Here is a 22400-nt window from a genome sequence, read left to right as displayed (position 1 = left end):
AGTTGAACATCAGAAGCTACTTTCTCAGACCGATTACACAAGTCCTTTACATATATTCTTTATGAATAGTCCTTTTCTATATTCCAACACCTGGCTGGTTTGCCTTTAGAAATTTCCTTAGCCATAAAGATATTTGAGATTTTAACCTCTATTCTCAACAGGTCAGAACATTCTGTTCTGAATACGAACATTGATGACTTATCCCTCTGCTCATGCAATTTGGTTCTTGGAGTTTCTTTCCCTTATCTCTCTCTCGGTGAAGTTATTCTAGTCATCAAAAACCCAGTTAAAAGGCTTTGTCTTCTGTGACTAACTTTAATGCTCATGCAAAATAAAATATCTCTTTCTTTGTGTTTTATAACACTTCCTACATTTTTTCATTAGAGCCATGACCACAAGAGCTTTTCACACACCTCTCTCCCATGCTGTGTAATATAAAATCTATCAGATTTTATAGGAGTTACTTGTATGATCCTTCTATTCCAAAATCAACACCCTGCTTGGTACATGGTAGGCACTTTGAATCCCAGTCTATGCCAAGAGAGGCCATGTGTGATCCTGGATTTTAGGGGTTAAAAAGTCAGGGGATGAGAATTCTCATTTCTGGGGCCAACCCAGGGTATAATTTGGTATGTACTGATAATGGCTGTGGCTTGTGCAGAGTTGGAGAATGGCACCAACACGTGTAGCATAATGGGATTTGATACTACAGCAAGGTTATCAGCATCCTGTCTCAGATATCAGGAAGTGTCTCGACTAGAAGCTACAGAGACTACAGGGCCAACAAATCAACTGTTATGACTGACTCACTACTGAAGTCAGGGCCCTGTTTCTGGTAACATCTTCCCCTAGGACAAATAAGAGAAGAAAAAAGTGGTAGATGCTACACAAAAGGAGAGAGAACGTTTTCCTATGCACACATGGGGACAAACCCTGGGGATATCCATAAATAAAGGCTTATCCATAATATGGATAAAGGATATCCATAAATAAACAGCTGCTTCTACACAGCAGGTGAGAGGGGAACCACATAAAGACTGTATGCATTGTTACTGTGTCATAAATACATGTGTAGACATATACAAACAATAGGCAAATATTCACATGTACATTTATATATATGCATATGTACACAAAAATGTATGTATGTGTGTATGTGTATAGTTATTTTGTTAGTTAGTTAAAATTTTTCCAGTGTGGAAAGAAAATATATACAGCATGAGCAGGACACTTCTGCAGGAAAAGTGCAGAAGTTTGAGTGTTATTTCCTACTGTGGAAGACAAGATGCCATCATGAATAGAAGAGACAGTTTCACATATATTCACTAGAGAAAGGATTGTTGTTTTAACAGTAGTTTTTCAGTCATATATAACACATCTTAATTTATATCAAGATGTCATATAAACGGAAGAATCTGTCTCTAGAAGTTTGTAAAGAAGCTTCTGTCTGTAAACCAACAATTGTGATTTCTTCAAAGTACAGAAAAAAGTTTAATTCTCAGGTTAAAAAAGAAACTTTCAGGCATTTTAATTTAGTTAATATTCAGTAAGCTAAATAACAGCAGGTGAGAGGAGATACACATAATTTTATATTTAAATATAAATATAAATTTTATATTTATATTAGGAGAAATCAAAGTAAAAAATCCATGAAATTAAAAAGCAAAATTAAAGTGGAACAATTATATATGTATAGATATATATGCATTATATTTATGAAGATGCAGATGAAAGGATCTGATTGTGAGGGTATTGTTAAATATATAAAAGATAATGGGGAATTCTATAAGAAAAGATTTCTGAGGATGTATGAGGGAATGGCCTCCAATACATATGCTTCAGCAGAGGAAGGCAGGACAAAATAGAGGCAGGTGTAAGTAGTTTTTTATGCATGGAAGTGGGAAATTGAGGAAGAGATCATCATGTTTTCTCTGTGAAGTAAGAGATAAAATGGTTTGTCTGTGGAAGTCTGGGAAGCATTGCTGAGTTCCAGTTTTGAAAAATGTGGGAAAGAAGCAACACTTTCAATACAGTAAAGAAATCATCAGGAAGAAACTTGGAGTAAGATTTACTGCAATTTTTTATGACTGGAAAGGGATGCTGATAACAGAACTGAGATGCCTAAAGGATCATATGAATTTAGAAAGGCGATGAATTGCAACTTTCACTGAGGCCCAGAAAAAAACATAGCTAGGAAAGCAGGTTGTAATCCAAGAGAGTGATACCTGAATTTGTGATTACATAGTAGAAATAATCTACATTTAAATAAAATGTGAGAAATAGGGGGCTAAGGAAAAAGTCTTAGAGATGAGGACATTAAGGATAGAGAGTCCATGGTTACACTGGTATTACCAAGGATGATAAAGGCAGGATTCGAGTGGAGAAAGGTTAATGAGACAGTCACCAAAAGCTTTGGTAAACAACAGGGAGTGTACTAGATGTTTCTGTTGATGATGTCAATAACAAAGTGGTGAGAAATGTATAGTGAAGTGTCATGGATCTCAAACGAGTTGAAGGGTGTGGGTGTGCATGTGTGCGCTAGTTTTACAAGAGAGTAGAGGACTTATTACTAGCATTACTACAGGAGAGTATAGAGTACAGTAATACTACTTCACCATCCAGGGGTACAGGTGTGGGAAAATAAGCAGCTAGCGTTTAAGGGGGCAGGTTAAAGTGGTATCTTCTGCTGAGAGTCAAGTTTCACTTATGGCAAAGAAATGAAGACGCTAATGATAGGGCTTTTTTGATGATTCCAGATTGATAGTTTTAGAGATTATGGTGGGAAAGTTTTGGAGGTAAAGGTGTGGTAGAGAGCTGAGTCCAGGAAACACTGGGGAGAACAATGTACAGTACAGGATAAAAAAACACTAAGCCTTGCACATGAGGCATTGACCAATTTAAACAGAAAAGAGACCAATGATGAATGGAGAACCCCTTTGAGCATGGTGTTATTAAGTGTAGGGACCTGATAGTTTGACTTTTTCAACAGGAATGACTATAGTCCCAATAGGTTCCAACTCTGTCTATATGACATACATTTGGGATGAAGGTAATTAGAGAAACCACCACCATAATAAATTAATACATTGCCATTTTATTTATATATTAGCCCTCCCTAAGTCTTTTTAGTGTGAATCATTGTAAGAGCATAATAAGTTTTATTATATTAATACCATTGATTTTCTGCATCTGCAAATCTAATGTCCAGTCTTTAAATCAGTATCTTTTCATCAAGGTCATTACATTTATAGGAGGCAGAGACTTGCAGCAAGAGAGTCTACTTTGGGAAAAAATTACATTATCATACCTTTTCAAGCACAACACATATGAACACAGATTTTTATCATATATGAAGAAAAAAATCAACCCATAAATCAGTATCACAATGAGACAGGCTGTCCCCACTCTTGACCAAGAGCTTATATCTTAGTTTTCTGAACTGTTAAAAAACATTCATACAATTGCCTATCTTTCACACAACTATATATCCTGCCAACTATCATTCATCTTTCTAAAGTAGAACTCAATTATAAGAGACCTTTGGAAAATGGGGGGAAAAGTGACTACTTGATTTCTTTGACTGCTCCTTTTGTTCACTATGCTAACATGCATTTTTCTAGACCACTTTCTATATACTAGAAATCGTGTTAGGTCAAACCTCTGACCTTGAAGAGTTCATGAAGTTTATGGTGTTCAATTCCCTCAACCTTCTGGCGATCCTACAGTTGACACACTTCAGTTTCTGATTTCATGTTGAATATTGATTTTCCAACATTTTCAACAAAGAAAGGTCATCCTAGCAAAAGGTCCTTTACTTTAGTAACAATTTAAATTTTTTTTTCAAACACAAATGCTAAAACTCATGGCCTTCATTCAAATAAGCTTTCATTTAAACAGATTTTCTTCTTTTCTCAGACTTGAATTTAGCTTGTGACTTGACAGTTGAACAGCTGTTGACTTAAATTTCCATAAGACTGTATGTTTTGAAAAAGAAGATTAAAATACCTCACTTTTCTATTCAGGTCCAACAAAAACAAGGGCAGTTAAACCTAAACTATTTGGCTAAGAGAAAGAAGATAGAATTCTTTTCTTTTGCATTGTATCCTTTCATATCACTCCCCCATATCCCCTCAACCAGGATACACACACACACACAAAGATACCTCCTGTTCTTAAAAGGAGCCCAAACTTGATTTTTCATGGAGATTTGTAGAAACACATGTAATGAAAATAGTACTGTTTATTTGACATCAAAGACCTTCTATTTCTGTCTGTCTTTGTCAGGAGCTTTTAAAGCAATCTTGATAGCTGGCTTTATTGGATAAAATATTAAAACCTCCACAAAAGAAAGAAAAAAAATAGAAATACTCAGGCACTTTAATTAAAACTTTGGAATAGAGATCCAGGATATTTTAGGTTAAATTCAGACACTCTAGCAGAACTTGTATGTACACATTCTTATTTGAACCACTCATTCGGTGCTCTTTCCTTTGTTTAAGCCTGGTGTTAATTCAAGTGGAAGAGTCGGAAGACTTTGCCTTCAGTATTTTTAAATAAAATAACCCTCTTGAAATGTATGTAACATTATAAAATCAGTGAACGCTACTTTTTTGGTAATCTGTTGAAAGGGAAATAATAAAAGTGGGTAAGACGCTTTTCTCTGATTTCACTGTATATGTAACCACGGTCCCCCCATTCTGTTTTCATGTAGATGCAAAACAAAAAACAAGTGTACAGTTATCTTGGATCTTAAACTAGAGAAGAATTCATGTAGTTATTTAAGGATAATGAGCTACATCAACAGTATCAGTCTGGCCAACTATGTAGCAGGCTTAATCAAGCAAAGCTGAGTCAGGTGCAATATTGAGTTCGGTAGGCCACACATGAAGGTTCAGGTAAGTTAACTAAACCATAGGGAGCTGCCATTTAAAAACTAGATCTTCAGGGCTTCCCTGGTGGCGCAGTTGTTGCGAGTCCGCCTGCCGATGCAGTAGAACACAGGTTCGTGCCCCGGTCCGGGAAGATCCCACATGCCGCGGAGCGGCTGGGCCTGTGAGACGTGGCCGCTGAGCCTACGCGTCCAGAGCCTGTGCTCTGCAACGGGAGAGGCCCGTGTACTGCAAAAATAAATAAATAAATAAAATAAAATAATAGAACTTCAAAGCTCTATACATATTTTATTAGATTTCACATTGTAAAAACATCCCATATGTAAAATAGTGTTACATGTTCTCCAGAAAAAAAGCATTTAATGAACGTGAATTTTTATTAAACAATTTGGAATACAATTCTAATCATCAATATGACTGAAATTCTATGAGAATCCATCCACTCACTCAGCCAGTGTTTACTGAGCACTTGCTGGCTTCATTCAGGAAACATTCTTTGAGAACCTTCTCTGTGACAAACATATTTGTAGGTATTGAGGACACAAGAATGAAATGTCATGTCTCAGGTCTCAACAATATAGAGATGAATGACAGATTGCTTCTTCCTTTAAAGAGGTGTTGACAACTCCGAGAGAAGCAGGCATAACTAATTCTATGTCACAATAACATATAAAATAGGAATTACTAAAAAGGTTGTTAGTGCTAAGATAGAAATCAATTAATTGAGTAGGGGGAGGATCAGGGAAGATTTCCCAGCAGATTGATAATGGTCCACTAAGGACGAGGAGACATTCCCTAGGTATTGCAAAAGAAGGAGGAGTTCTCAAATCTATGAACGCTAAGGAAGATTTTATTTAGTTTTGACATATTTTTATTTGATCTGCTTTTTCACTTATTGTATACATACATTTCTATATAAGCTTATTGCCCTAAACCTCATCATTTCAATAGCCATATTGCATTTTAATGCATGAATAAAGCACAGATTAATAAGCTGTTCACTTACTATTAGGTATCTGGTTGTTTCTAGTGTTTCATTAAATTGCCAGATATTTCAGAAAAAAATAAATTTTGAGAAATGGAAGTACATTCACAGGATTGACCCTAGAGTTTTACAGATGTTAAGAGTTTCAAGATTTATCTCTGAGGAAACTGCAACAATTTATTTTAAATACTACCAGTGATATTTAAGTACACTTGATTTCCCAGAGTTTAAACAATTTTTTCTAGATCAGCCATTAAATTTCAGCTTTACCGGGGCAAAGATTATTTCACTCATTAATATATACCTAGGACTTAGCATAGTGCCTGATATAAACACTCAGTAATGAGCTGCTAAATGGATGAATAAATGAATGAATGGGTGGACACCACCATCTTAACTTACCTCTGTTGATTTAATAGGTGTGTTTCAGCATCATAGAGTTCGCTTATATTCACATGTTAATTTATTATTTTATCATCATATATTATCCACCAAGTACTACATTAATGTTATAGGTTTATGCTGCACACAGTCTGGTTCTTAACCAGTAGACATACTACCTATTCTTCCCAGATAAAGCATGCCAGTCTGTTATGTGCACAACTCCAGGGACTGGTAATGACTATCTAAGCCTACTTTCTTCTTTGCCAGATATCCGCTTTTTCGTCCAGCAGTGGCCATATCACCCATTTCTTACTATTGAGACTAAGATAAAGTTTTCTGAAAAAAACTTCTTGGAATTATTTTTCTTCTTTTGTTGGAAAAAAAAAGAAAGAAAGAAAGAAAGAAAGCCACCTGAGGAAAAACCCATTTTTATCAGCATCTCCCATGATTATTTACTTTGAATACAGCCATGATGTCTGGAGGTGTTGCAGCCATCTGGAAACCACATTTCAATAAGCCTACAGTCAAAAAAAGTAACCAGCTTCAGACAACAGAGTAGAAGAATGTCCTTGGTAAAATTATTGCGTTGTATCAACTCTAGATTGCCCATCTCCGGACTTCCTTTTATTTAAGATAATTAAACACCACTATTGCTTAAGTCATTCTGGGTGGAGTTTTCTATTATTTGCATCTGAAAATATTCCTGGCACAATTTTACTATGGAACTTTATGAAGGATATACTTAAACCATCCATCATAGCTTTAACGTTCTCATTTTTCTCATCACTGATCAAACTTCTTTTGATTTGGAATAAATATTACATTGTGTTTTTCTTTAAGTTGATTCTATTTAGGTATATCCCTTGCAGTTTATTTCAGCTTGTGGAATGAAGGAAGAGATTAATTAATATTTAAACTCAGATTTAAAGCCCATGAAAACATACTGACTCATATTTCTGTACTCTTTTTTTTTTTTTGCGGTACGCGGGCCTCTCACTGTTGTGGCCTCTCCCGTTGCAGAGCTCAGGCTCCAGACGCGCAGGCTCAGCGGCCATGGCTCACGGGCCCAGCCGCTCCGCGGCATGTGGGATCTTCCCAGACCGGGGCACGAACCCCTGTCCCCTGCATCGGCAGGCGGACTCTCAACCACTGCGCCACCAGGGAAGCCCCTGTACTCCTTTTTGATCGTTGTTGGAATTTATGTAGTCAATTTTTAGCTTTCTTTCCACTGGACATTTTTATTCTTTTTAATATTATGTCAAAAAATTGTGGTGATTGTAGAGCGCTGCTTAGGGTACGCACACGGCCGAGGTAGCTGACAAAGGAGCAGGGGGCTGCCGCAGGAACCTGCCACCGACCTCCCTGGCTGCACGGGCCTTGCGTTCGTGGCCACTTTGACTGCCAACTGCACGGCCGAGGCCCCGCAGATGGAGTTCGGTCTCATTAACTGCAGCAACAAGTACCTGACGGCCAAGACGTTCGGGTCCAAGGTGAACCAGCGGACCAGCAGCCTGAAGAAGACGTGGATGCTGGTGCAGCCGCCCGATGAGCTGGGCAGCGGGCAGCTACCTGGCGGCAGAGAAGGATGGCAACGTAACCTGCGAACACGAGGTGCCCAGCACTTTTCCATCGTGGCGCATGACGACGACGGCTGCAGGTCTCTTTAGTCCGAAGGACACCGGCTCTACTTTGGCGGCACTGAGGACTGCCTGTCGCGCTTTGCACGTACCCGCAGGTCAACAACTGCAGCATGGACCGCAAGAGCTACGCGCACCTGAGCGCGCGGCCGGCGGACAAGATCGCAGTGGACCGCGACGTGCCCTGGGGCGTCAACTAGCTCATCACGCTGGCCTTCCAGGACCAGCGCTACAACTGGGACTCTGAGCCCGCCACCAGCCACACGCTTGAGTTCTGCTCCGGCAAGGTGGCTTTCCGCCACTGCGAGGCACCATCGGGGCAAGGGCACCAAAGTGGGGAAGGATGAGCTCTTCGCCCTGGAGCAGAGCTGTGCCCAGGTCATGCTACAGGGGGCCGACTAGAGGAACATGTCCACGAGCCAGGCTATGGACCTGCCGGCCAATCAGGACGAAGAGACCAACCAACAGATTTTCCAGCTGGAGATCGACCGCTATACCAAAAAGCGTGCCTTCCGCACCCACTCGGGCAACTACTGGTTGCTGACAGCCACCCGGGGTGTGCAGTCCACCTCCTCCACCAAGGACACTGGCTGCTACTTTGACAGCGAGTGGCATGATCAGAGGACACACAGAGCGTGTGTCCAATGGCAAGTTTGTGACAGCCAAGAAGAATGGCCACCTTGCTGCCTTGGTGGAGACAGCAGGGGACTTGGAGCTCTTCTTCATGAAACTGATCAACAGCCTCATGATCATGTTCCGCGGGGACCGTGGCTTCATTGGCTGCCGCAAGGTCACCAGTATCCTGGATGCCAACCACTCCAGCTAAGACGTCTTCCCGCTGGAGTTTGGAGACGGCGCCTACAACATCAAAGACTCTACGAGCAAGTACTTGATGGTGGGCAATGCCTCCTGGGTCACCAGGAGCAGCGACACCCCTGTGGACTTCCTCTTCGAGTTCTGCGACAACAAGTTGGTCATCAAGGTGGGCAGGCACTACCTGAAGGAGAGTCACGTGGGGGCCCTAAGGGCCTGCGCTGACACCTTCGACCACATCACACACACTGTGGGAGTACTAGGCCCCGCCTCCTGCCTCCCCTTTTCCTCCCTGCCCAGACCCCTCCTGTTCACTGTTCTCCAGGTGGGCTCCGCTGTGGCCAGAGCCCCTTACCTTTCAAACTGGAAACCTAGAGAAAACAGTGCCCTCACCTGTTGTCCCATGTGGCCTCCCCCCGGGCCGGTCAGCAGCTCTGACCCGGTCCTTGGAGGGATTTCAGTTCCCTCTGCCCTCTCTTCTCTGCCCTGAGAGAGGCTAGAACTTCTTTCTTCTGACCTCAGATGACTCTGAGACTTATTTCCCCAAAGAGGCCAAGGAGAAGTGGAGGGCTGGGCGGCCTTCCCGAGCCCCTGGGAGTGGCAGGTGTGTAACTGGAATCCCCTGTCCCCTCCTGAGCCCCCCCTTCCCCCAATTCCCAGGAGCCAAGCTCTTGCCCCAAGCCTGTGGGAGGTCCCCCTGGTGCACCATCCCTGCAGATGGACAGGAGGGGGCTGGCTCCTGCCGCTTGTGCATGGAGCAGGCCTGGTTTGGTGGCCACTGGGGCCTGGCCGCTGCCCATCCTGCTGTGGTGCAGGGGCCACAGTCTCGTTTCTTTCACTCTGACCTCACTGGAAGCAGAAAAATGACCAAATCAGTGTTTTTTGGTTTTTGGGGTTTTTTTAATGAAATGTTATTGCTGCAGCAGCCCCAGGCAAGCCTGGTTGTAGCCATGAGTGGTCTTCAAGGGGTCCTGTGGGGAGCTCTTGAGACGGCATCTCCAGGCCTCAGTGCCCTGCCTGCCCACTAGTGGTAGGGCAGGTGGGGCACCTCCCCAAATTCAGAGCCTGTCCCCACCTTACCAGGGGGCTCTCATTGGCCCCCTCTCTCCAGTGTGCCCTAGCCCCAGTCCTGTGTCCTCACCTGGTGGTGCTGGCCCCTCACGGCCTCAGCCAGAGCCCCTGGTGTGATCAGTTCTCCCCTCCTGACTGGACTCCTGGGTGTCAGGAGGATGAAGCTGGGCGTTGTGCTCAGCCAGGAGCCCTGTGGAAGCCACCTGGCCCCTGACCTGAGGCCCTCCCCTGCCAGCTCCCCTCACCTCTGGTTCGTGTCTACCATACATCTCACTCTGGGTGTCTTGGTCTTTTAATTTTTGAAAGTGTCATTTGTAGAACTCTAAATGCCCATGATACATAGTAGCTTCAGACTGAAAAGAGCAAAATAAAATAACACAAGTCTGCAAAAAAAAAAAAAAAAAAAGAAGCAGTAATTAAAATTTTTCATGTATTTTAAAAGCTGGCATTGGTAAATTTTAATTTTTAAAAATTCATTTCATTAATTTTAAAAATGATGTGTTAATTATTGACTAAATTAATATACTTTTCTAATGTTACTAACAATTTGTCAATTTCTATGAAATATTCCACGAGGACTTAAATTATCAGGAGATTTTACTACATAGACAGAAGAGGAGCAAGTAATGTGACCACAGAGGAACTTGGAGTGATTTGGCTACAAGCAAAGGAATGCCAGCAGCCATCAGAAACTGCAAGAGGCAAGGAGCAGATTCTCCCCAGAGCCTTTGGAGGGAATATGGCCCTGCTGACACCTTGATTTAGGATCAGTGATACTGATTTCCTGTATCTGGCTTCCAGAAATAAAGGAAAAAAACTTCTGTTGCTTTAAGTCATCAAGTTTGTTATAATTTGTTATAGGAGCCACAGGAAATGAATACAAATTTCTTTGATATCATTGTCATTCTTCTTCTACATAGACATTATTTGTACACTGCAGTTTAATTAAAAGTTTTTCCTCTAGTAATTTTTGTTGACTTTCCTGGATATTCTCATATACAGTGATCATCTGCAAAAAAGGTTTTTTTTAATTCTTTGTTTCTTATTACTGTATTTTTGTACTTTATTATTATTATTATTTTTTTGCTATTATAGGTTTTGCATGAATTCCCAATACAATACCAAAAGAATGACAGGGTTGTGTTCTCAATTACCTACATCTTGTTTTTAAGAAGAATTACTGGCACTTACTCACTGAATAGAATGATTTCTTATTCTCTTAATGTATATTTTTGTTTTATACATCTTTAAAAATATCAGGGGCTTTTACAGTATTTTACCGTATAACAGATGTAGAATGATATCAAATGACAATCAAATTATAGTGTAATACCTGTGAAATACATACATCTTATGTGACATATTAAGTTAATCATTTCTTGATGGTTATCATCATGTGGTTGAATTTGTATATTTATACATATACATATATTTAAAGATCACTTTGCTAATAGATAGTCTACCCACTACTAACCTAAGAAGTTTTCCTAGTCAAGTCTTTGGGGTTTTTCTCTAAGATCTTGGAAGCAGAGTTACCTGTTGATAAAAACTATAGAGTTGCAGATTCTGAAGGAAAAATTTCCAAGTACTGAAAAGGCAAATGTCACAAAGTATTTTTCTTTATTTGAAAAATAGGGTCATAGAATGATGATGCCAAATTGCCAAGAATAGAGGATTTTAAGCTAGAAAGTGGCATATTTAGGCCAATATTGGAAGGACTGAAGGAATGTCTCATTTTTTCCTAAGAGGAAAATAACTGGATTTAGAGGAATGTCATTAAATGGGACAGATCCATTGTCTGCTTCAACACGTGGTATCTAAGAGCAATGGCAATTTGATAGGCAAGAACATACAGTTCAGATAATTAAAACTGAGTTCTTGGGAACCACTGAAAAATCCTTGCAAAAGCCTCACAAGGAAGTGGTGAAACAACGGAACTTAAAGGAAATGTGGATGTTTGGGCAATGAGCGCATGAGCCACGATCAGGAGAAACTAAAACCCAGAAGGCACGTCTCGAAGTGTTCTTCACAACTTATGTCTCTGTTCCTCCACCAACTCTATAAGGAGAGAAACCCCCAAAACATTGCTGAGATGAATTTCTTCCAGCCAGGTCAATGGAGATCAGAGCAGAATTATATAAATATATATATGTATATATATAAAACATTTATTTTACTTGATTGTGGTGCAGAAAATTTATACATACTAAACATGTCTTTCTTCACTAAAAGTACTTAACCACTGAGTTATACTTTAATGTAATGTATAAATTATGTTTAGTCTGTATCTAAATTCATGAATGGTGTGCCACTCATTTTTCTGAGTTATTTTGGCTATTTTTTTACTAATTTATGTACACACATATGTTTGGAACAGCTATGGAATACAGAGATTATTCTTTTAATAGTTGTAAGCATTCTTCAGGGAATCCATTGGCCTTTGTCTTTTAAAATTTATTTTAGTAACTTTTACAGTATTTTATTATGTTTCTTGATTATTCTTGGACTTTATTTATTTATAAGCCCATAAAATTGATGTCTTTGCCACTTCAATCTACTCTGGCTCTTAAGTGCAGCCTATGTTTACATTAGGTTTCCAGGTTCCTGTAGACACTGTTGGCTGATACTGAGTTTATTGTCAACCACAATGCTTAACATTTCTTTCAGATAAGCTTTTAAGTCATTTTTACAAGCCTCATAGTTATACTTTTGACCTTTTCGTCCCAAGTGTAATAACATGTTAGGAATTTTATTACAATCCATCTTGCATGAGTGATTCTATCAAATATAGTTTTTAAATAATGTTGAGTAAATGAATGGTTTTTGGAGTCTGATTCTGTCATACAACTGCTACTGCTCTTCAAATTTGATAAGCATGACATTTTTAAACTTATTTGAACTGTTGCATCAAACAGGGAAGAGAAAAGTGTTCTGGGGATGTCCCTTAAAACTTCCCTTAATTTTGATTTCAATCCATTAATTAAAGCCTTTTGGGTTCAATTGTTCAATCATTTATGAACTCAACCTATTTTATTACATCTAGCATGTTTCTCCCAATATAATGTTATTATGAGTTAGCAGGTCAATACACTGTTATAGTCCAGACTCACCCTCTCTACTGCATTTCCTTAATATATTGATCTAATAATACAGGTAAATAAGTTAATTTGAAATTGCAATTTGAAATTGCAATTTCAAATGGCTTTTCTTACCATTTTCCTTAAGGTTTTTCAATGCTATATTGTTTGAGATAGATACATTAACTATTGTTAGTTCTGTTATCCACACAAGCCTGGTAAAGTCTAGATTATTCTTTTGCTTCTAGTCTATTGATGTATTCTACTTGTAGACAGAGTACTTTTGAATTTTTAAAAATCTAATCAATGATTCATATATTTCTATAGGGAGGTTAAGGTCATTTACATGTTACCTTATATGTGCATACATGTTATATGTGTGTATATAGTTTGCATGTATGCATATATGTGTGTATACATATATATACATACACATGCTTATTGTGTTGTGTATGTATATATAAAATCCTAAGCAATGCTAGAAATTTACCTTTAGTCGTTCTTATTTCTTTTTATAAATTTGGCATTTAATGACATTAAACATTTATTTCTTTGAACTAGAATAATTACATAGGTCCAGAAGCAGATGGGACATGCAGAACATGAAACTAGTTATTTAATTTGCAGTAAGCAAATTTGTTTTTCTTTTTCAAAGTTTTATCTAGCTGTATAGTTCTTAAAATACGCTACAGTACATCATCTAGTCATTCTCAATATTTTAACAAATATTTTAAAATAACTTGTGATAACTATATTGTTTTATTTATTCACTAATATTTTTCTAGGTAAATCTTTTAACTCACATTATGGAAGACTGAAGAAGTAGCTTAACACTATCTCCTAAAGCTATATATCTTCTGCTATTATCTCTTGCTTAAAAATGTTTTGAAGGATAAGCTTGTATGTTGTCACACTATATAGATTTATTTGTATTAATACATTTTGCTTAACAAACTTAAGTCTATGCTAACATTTAAAGCTAATTATCTTCCCATAACTTATATTGTTAAGTTCTTAATTATCTCTTGCTTGGAGCATTGCAATAGAGATTATTGGCTGACAGATTATTCTTGTTCCTAGATTTGAAATATATTCACTTTCTTCTTTTAAAGTAAAAAATCATTTTGGCCAAGTTATATTGATTTAAATTCAACTATATTTATTTAGCTTCCCCTACATTCTTTCGCATGGGCTTGGCATTGAGATAAAATATTATTTATCTTTATATTTCTTATTCTTTTATTTCTGGCAGCTCACTTGTCTTTAAAGTTTCAAAACTTTTACATCAATGTCTAGATAATTGTCTTTTGTTGATTGTGCCTGTCAACACTTTTGAATTCCAAGCTGAATTTATTTTTTAATATAAGAAATACATCCATAATGTTGTTCTGAATATGTCTGAGGATACTGTGGGCTCTAAGTTCTGAGTCATTGAAATAAAAAAAAAATTATGTCCTATTTGTACTTTTACTATAGCAACAAGCATAGTACCTTCAGTTATTTATCTGCATCAAAATGTATATTTATTTATAAGTAAGCCACATCTAATCTATCAACTGATTGATCCAGCTAGCTCTCAAAATATTTATCTATATCAACCAGTATTCTTGTCTGTATGGAATTTACCCCCCATCTTCAATAATGTACACATCTTAAGAAAGCATCTATGCTATTTGCTTTTTTCTTTCTCTATATACCCTGTAAGTATGAGGTCACAAATGTGGTGAAGTTTGGTGTGATGATCAAGATCTCTGTGGGCTAAAATATGGTGCAAATTTGGGGAATTTATCTAAGAGGTATAGCAAAGAGGAGGTGCCTTACAGAGATAAAAACTTCTGGCCTTTATTTCTATTTATTGAATTAGAGATAAAAGAAAAACTTAATTTTTCTATTAAAATATCAATACTAAGCACTAGAGATTGTATATTCATTTGAGCCAACATCTAAAATCACCACATTTGGAATTACTACCTGGTTAAGCTTATGCTAACCCACTGCCATTTTTCGAAGTCTTCTGCATTGGCCAAATTGGAGCATTAAATAGTATTTTGTTGGTAGTCACAACTTCTGCATCTTTCAAGTTTTGATCATAGCCAAAAAATGTGTGACATGCCACTGCTGAAATGTGATTTTTCTTTTGATTCATTGGTTTTGGAACAGGGACTACTTTGCAGCCTCTTCCATTCAGCCCTTCCTGTCATACCAGTTCTTATTCCAGGGGTGAATCCAATATAGAGATTTTTGCCACTTGCTAATACCTCTTCCACTTATATACACAGGAACTAAAGAAAAGGGAAAGAAAGGAAGTTTAATTTGAAATAGTCTAGGCCCAAGTATCTTTTGGGCCTCTTGTCTTTACTAGTCACACTCACTCCCTTTATAATTTCACACAGATTTTTGGCTTTGAATACAACCCATATGAAATCCTTCCTTCTGGATTTCTCTCCTGAATTACAGATTTATATATCCAACTACTGAAAATCATAATTTGTATAATTCAAAAACATTTCAAATTTAACTTGTCTAACCAGTTTCAAGCACAGCATTTCCTGTCTTGGCTGATAGCAGCTCCCTCCTACAATCTGATTAGATCAGAAACTTTGGTATCATCTTTGATGACTCTCTTTTGAGAAATCCTATTAACTTTACCTTCAAGATAAATAGAAACTATTTCAACACTTGCACTGCCACCACCATAGTCCAAACCACAATCATCTCTTGCCTCGTTAACTGCAATAAACTCCTCAGTGATTTCCCTGATTCTATACTTTAACCCCACAAAGTCTGTGCATAACAGAGCAGCCAGAGGTATCCAATGGCAACATTGGTCAGATTATGTCTTTACCCAAATCAACTCATTCCTAAGCTCTCTATCTTATTGAGAAATTCAAGTGTCATCAGACCTCATCTCCTACTATTCTTTCCTTAACTGTGTTGACGCAGCCATATTGGCTTTTGTACTCTTCTTGGTACACATTAGGGAAGGTCTCATCTTACAGTCTTTGCATTGGCTCAACTCTACCTGTAATTCATTCTCTGTAGATAGCCACAAGAATAGCTCCTACACATACTTCAGGTTTTTGCTTGATGTTTTAACCCTGATCACCCTTGTTAAATTTGTATCCCCCTTCCTGACTCACAGTATTGCCAGTATCTCTATGTTTCTGTACTATTTTAATTCACTCATAGAATTTTAAAATACAATTTAGTTGTTGTGTCTACATCTGGTGTTTCTTTTTTTCTTTTCTCCAGGCTATCAGGGAATATATTTTTCCTGTTTTTTTTTTTTCACCTCTGTATCCTAGGCACAAAACACAGCCAGAGAGATATTAGGCATTCCATGATTATTTGTTAAATTAAAGACCAAAATAATGAATGAATGAAATTACACTTTCACCAGTTATTCATTAGTTCCATTTCTCACCAGTAAACTACAAGAAAGTGCTGGGTCTCTATGTTTTGGTGTTAGCTCAGAACCAATGTCTAGTAAATGAAGAACTAATAATAATGTGGGTGATTCTATTTTCTCTGTGTACAGTTAACTGTGGCAAATGGCTACAAATCCCTTCAGAGAAAGTTGAGAGCAATATTATTGACATATATTTATGGTGGATATTCTTCACAAGGTCTTTCTTCAACTGTACTCAGACTTATTTCATTCAAATGGCTTGAGATCTGTGAAGTTACTCAAGTTTGACCATTTGGTGAGGAGTTGCAACTCACTATCATGATGTCTTAGAGCAGGCTAGCAATTATGTAAATCTTGAGGCTTTGTTATAGCTATGATAATTAAATATATTACACTGCCTATATATCTGAGCTCGAGGATTCCAAAGATCAATTAAACTGCTAAATATTCCAGCATGTCAGACCTTTCCGATTTCCATGGCAACTCCTTTTCCTCTTGTACTTCCATTTCTGTGCAGCCATTCCAGGAATCTTCCAATCCCCCTAAAAACAATGGACTCACTTCACCCATAACATTTTGCATCAGTATCTCAGATGACAGATACAGCCACTAATCACTATTTAAATGTGCTGCTGCTCCCTTCACTGATGTATTTCTCACAACCTTGGGTCTGCTGGGATTTCATGAAGGATAGAGAGGGTCATGAATGACATATTCACTCCAGCATTTCACTCTCTCCTGATTATGTGGTGTACTTCACCAGCATTATTTTTAAAATGCTCACATCTCAACTACATTTAGTATGAGACAATTATACTAAATGAGTGAACAATTATAACCAAACAATTGTTACTATCCCCAGCTGCTCGAGGTAACACATTGAATCCAAAACCTCTGAGAATGTTATCCATTTTGGCGGATTCAGACTGATATGAAATTATGTTCTTTTTCAGTCAAACAGCCTCAGTCTATTCCCAAATCTAACAGCAGTTTTGTAGCTGATAAGGTTTAGCAAAGTCCACAAATTCTCCTAATGTCAGTTTCTTTTCTAGTATTTGTCTAGTGAATTGACATTTAGACATTAACCCTCCTCCACATACTGGAGGACTTGGTCATGAGTCCTTACAAGACTATGTCAGTGTGCATTTACAGGGTAACTTCCTTAGGAAAAGAAGTTACAGCATTGTATGAAAGATGGACTAATAGTTCATTAAATCTATTCTCTGTTTTCTAACTACAAAGTTAAATAAATCTCTCTTGTACACAGGTATGACATGGGACTAATTTTCCCCAGTAGAATGTAAATAGAATCGATGTGTCACTCCTAGTGTGCCTTCTCTCTCGCTCATTTCTGTTTCCCACTGCCATCTGGGTGTCAATGCCTAGGATAAACTCAAGAGACATGCTTTTTAACAAAAAATCTAAACCATGTGGTAAAGGCTTAGCATACAGGAAACAAGAAGTAATAAAGCTGTTATCAGAGACTGAAGAGATGACGATCCATATTACATAATGGCAAACATTTGGTAAAACTCTTGCCTGCAATTTCCTGGGGGAAAATCACGTGTCTACTGTACTGGCAGCTGTGGGGAAAAGATTGAGAAGAATGAGGGTATTAGTGTCTGCTGGCTACTATTGAACCTTTTTGTATTACAAGAAAAAAATAAACACATATAGGAAAGAACTAACCATTTTGCAAGTGTCTGGGAATTCAGATGCTCTCTCTATGGGAATGCTAACTGCTTCTGACCCCTAAACAGGGGGCTAATATGGTGACAAAAACCTTGGGTAAAAAAATCATATTAAAACAGCCATGTACAAGAAAAAAATCCTTTCCAGCAAAGGTGAAGTAATAAGAGAACAATTTATTATTTTTCCTTAAACAACTGGACAACTGAAGGAAGGAAGGGAGGGAAGGAGGGAGGGAGGGAGGAAGGAAGGAAGGGAGAAAGAGAGTGAGAAAGGAATTAAGGAAGAAAGACTATATAATCCTCTCAATAAATTTCTTACAAAATTCAACACATACTCATAAAAAAACAATCTAGAAATAAAGGTAAGGGGCAGGTCCCCAAATTGAAAAATGACATTTACAAACATACCTATAGCTAACATTACACTTCATGGTAAAAGACTGAATGCTTTCCTTCCTCTTAGGATCAGGAAAAAGGCAAAGATGGCTGTCTTTATCACTTCTATTCAATATTATACTAAAGGTAAGAAAAAGAAGCTGAAAACAAAAACAAAAAAACCTTACACATTGAAATTTAATTAAACACAAGCAAGACATGTGAACTGAAAACTACAAAACATTGCTCAGGTAACTTAAGACCAAAAGAAGTGGAAATATATACCATATTCATGGATTGAAAGACAAAATAGTATTAGGATGTTTGTTCTCACAAAACTGATCTATAGACTCAGGGCAATCCTGATCAAAATCTAAGACGGATTTTTTTGTTTTTGTTTTTGCTTTTGGTAGAATTTTTAGACAAGATTATTTTAAAAATTATGTGGAAATGAAAATTAACCCTATGTCAGAAATAATTTTTTAAAATAGAAACCAATTTGGAGTACTTAGTATACATCATATCAAGACTTAATATAACGTAAGTAAACAAAACAAGGTGGTGTTGGCATATAGATGGACACATGGGACAGAATGAAGATCCTAAAAATAGACATATAAATAGAAAATATCAATATGTATTATTGATATTTCAACCTTATTCCAAGGTTATTCAATGGAAGAAGTATATTCATATTTTTGTTAAAATTGTAAAGTAACCATTGACATCCATATGCAAAATAATGAATCGCTACCTTTAGGTTTCAGAATACATAAAAAAGTTGATTCATAATGCATCATTGACTTAAATGTAAGAGCTAAAATAATTAAATTTTTAGAAGAAATCATATGAGAAAAATTTTGTAGCCTTGGGAAAGGCAATGATAACTTTGATAGGACACAAACAACACAGACCACAGAAGACAAAACTGATATACTGGACTTAACTAAGTCAAAACTTCTGCTCGACAAAGAACACTTTTATGGGAATTTAAAGGCAAGTCACCAACTGGGAGAAAATATTTGCAATATAAAATTTGACAAAGGACATTCTTTTTCCCAAAACTGTATATGCAGAAATCTATAACTCAATAAGAACAAGCAGGGAGACAAAATATTTGAAGAAACATTTTATAGACGAAGATAAAAGAAGATATATAAAACACATAAAAAAACGTATAGCATAATCATCACTAACAGGAAATAAACATCGCAATAAAATCACTGCACACTTTCCAGAATAGCTAAAATTAAAAAGACTGACAAAATCACATGTTGGAAAGAATAACTGAAACTCATAAATTGCTGGTGGGAATGTAAAATCATACAATCACTTTGGCAGTTTCTTGTAAAGTCAAGCATGTATGTGCCATATTTATCACTCCCATATTTATCAAAAAGAAATGAAAACATGTTCCCGTAAAACTTTGCACACAAATGGTCATAGGTCATACAGCATGACAACCAAAAACTGGAAAAAAAAACAAATGGCCATCAAGAGGATAATAAACAAATTATGATGTATCCATATAATGAGATTCTACTTAGCAAAAAATAGAATGAATTACTGATACACATGGTATCAAGGAAGAATCTCAAAATCACTAGGCTGATTAAAGGAAGCCAGATGCAAAAGAGCACATACTGTATGATTCATTTTATAAGAAATTATAGACAAAGTAAAATAATCTCTAGTAACAGAAAGCATATCAGCAGTTGCCTGGGGCTGGGCATGAAGCAGAGGTTGACTACAAAGGTACGTGAGGAAACTTTTTGGTGTGCCAGAAATGTTTTATGTCATAGCTGTGGCATTAGTTACACAATTGCATATTTTGTAAGTATCATCACATTGTACATATAATACTGTTAAACTTAATTATATGTGAATTTTAGCTCAAGAGATGGAAAATGCAGTTTGCAGCAAAGATGACTGATTGTGTAGCCTTTCCACTGAATCTTGGTAGCTTCAATTTAGTAACAATTAAAAGTTAGGGCATAGAGGTGAGGAAACAAAGAAATAAAGTACATTTGAGACTATGTGTAACAAGTTAAGTATGATTATTAACATATATAACTGAAATTAAATATATTAGAAGCCTACAACATTTCTGAAGGAGTAATTCTGCCAAATAAACCATGGGGCAGACTGAAAATTATTTGACTTTTTGTGATTTATGACAAACTTTGGTCCTCTGAACTTCCAGGTACAGAAAGCTGGTTTTTAAAGATATTCAGTGTCTTCAAAGAGCATTATTCCTCCTTCAGGCATTGCCATGGAGCGTGATAGATAAGACAGAACTTCCAGAGAATAGAGCCAGGACCACGAAGATTATTTCTCCTCTTCTGGGGTCAAAGACTTTCATAGTATTCCCCCAGTGGGATTTCAGAACTGCTGCAAAAGAACAATTAGTAAGTCTCCCATTCTTTCTCTTTATAATGCCTCTTCTATATTGTATATATAATTCTGTATGTGGTTGGGGAAACTTGGTCTTTTCAGTTTGTGGGCAGCCAGAGCACAAGGAATCCTGGTGAGACCCCATGGAGAGGACTGTTCAAGTTCAGGAGATCCTGGATTTTGAGTAGATACAGTGACTAGATTGGACCTTATATTTCCTCCCTTGGGGAAGGAATTAGCATGTGCTATGTGTGGGCAAAGACTAAACAATGTTTAAATTTTCCAAAGCATTTGATTCAGAGATGAGCAAATGGAACTCTCAGTCATTCCCTGGTTTCCCTCCTTCATTCCATTCATTCTATTATCCACTGTCTATTGCATTCCTACTTGCACTGGGATGATAGTAATGAAGTTGACACAGTCCTGCTTTCCAGAAACTCCCATTCTGGAAAGATAGTCTTGTGGGCTAATATTTGCATTACAGTGCATCTACTATGGAGAAAAACACTCATGCTGTTGGGCAGAGAAGTGAGCTTTTAAGAGTGAGATATCCTTCCCAAAAGGAGAAACTTGAGTGTGGATTCACAGGATTCATAAAGACTATGAAATTGAAGGGCCCTTGGTCCATTTAACCAGATTCTTCAGGAAGCTCTATATGGGTGTTTATCATAGTAATCCATTCATTCATTACTCATTCATTTATTCACCCAGTATATCTAAACCTTCCTTCATTTATAGAGGAGATTTTGTGTGTTGCTTACCATGTTAAGTGCTGTATTAATTTTCTATTACTACTACAACAAATTGCCTCAAACTTAGTGGCTTAAAACAACCCTAATTCATTAATTTCAGTTTTGTGGGTCAGAAGTGTGACACTGTCTTACTGGACTAGAATCAAGGTGATAGTTGGTATACCTTCCTTTCTGGAGGATTTAAGGGGAAAATCTATTAATATTTCCTTGCATCTTTGAATTCGGCCTATGTTCCTATGCTTGTGTTCTCCTTCCTGCATCTGCAAAGCCAGCAGTGACAGGTGGAGACCTACTCACATCACATCACTCTGACTTCTTCTGTCTCCCTTTGCCACTTTTAAGAATGCTTGAAATTGCATTGAGTCCTCCTGGATAACCCAAAATAATCTCCTCATCTCAAGGTCCTAGTTTAGCCACAATTGCAAAGTCCCATGTTAAGTAGCATATTTGCAAGTTCTGAGGATTAGGACTTGGACATTTTTTTGTGGGGGATTATTCTGCCTAGCAGAGACTCAAATCTACCTTGTTCATCTTTACTCCTGAGATCTATTAATAATGCCTGACTGTGGCTGTCTCCCTAGATTCCAATTAGCTGCTTCACCACCAAGCCAACAAATCATCTAAATATTGCACTGTCTTTCATCTACGCTTTGAGCAAGAAATTGTTTTGAGAGTTAATCTCCTTTATAATTCTCATTTTAAAGATGAGGCAACTGATTTTCTGGAAGTTTAATTAACATGCCTAGGGTCACAGGTGATAGGAGCAGAATATTGTTAAAATTCAAAGCTCATGACCGCTGGACCATTTATTTCCCAGAAAAAAGATTCTGTCAGATCTCATATATAAATTGAGTTCATTTTAAGTTTGAAAAAAATATCTATTATTTAATAAGAAACTAATTTAAGGAAACTTGTACAAAAAC

At 37.5% G+C, this 22400-nt stretch overlaps 1 pseudogene; it reads left to right on the top strand.

Moving 5' to 3' along the window:
• Nucleotides 1-642: 642 nt before the first annotated feature.
• LOC111175903 (fascin pseudogene) lies at nucleotides 643-8971 on the top strand (annotated as a pseudogene).
• The last annotated feature ends 13429 nt before the right edge of the window (nucleotides 8972-22400 follow it).

The sequence above is a fragment of the Delphinapterus leucas genome, chromosome 2 (genome assembly GCF_059928025.1).
Source record: "Delphinapterus leucas isolate spDelLeu-1000000601 "Yukka" chromosome 2, BTC_Dleu_Yukka2, whole genome shotgun sequence".
In the NCBI taxonomy this organism is placed as follows: Eukaryota; Metazoa; Chordata; class Mammalia; order Artiodactyla; family Monodontidae; genus Delphinapterus; species Delphinapterus leucas.
This window is presented reverse-complemented; position numbering and strand designations above follow the sequence as displayed.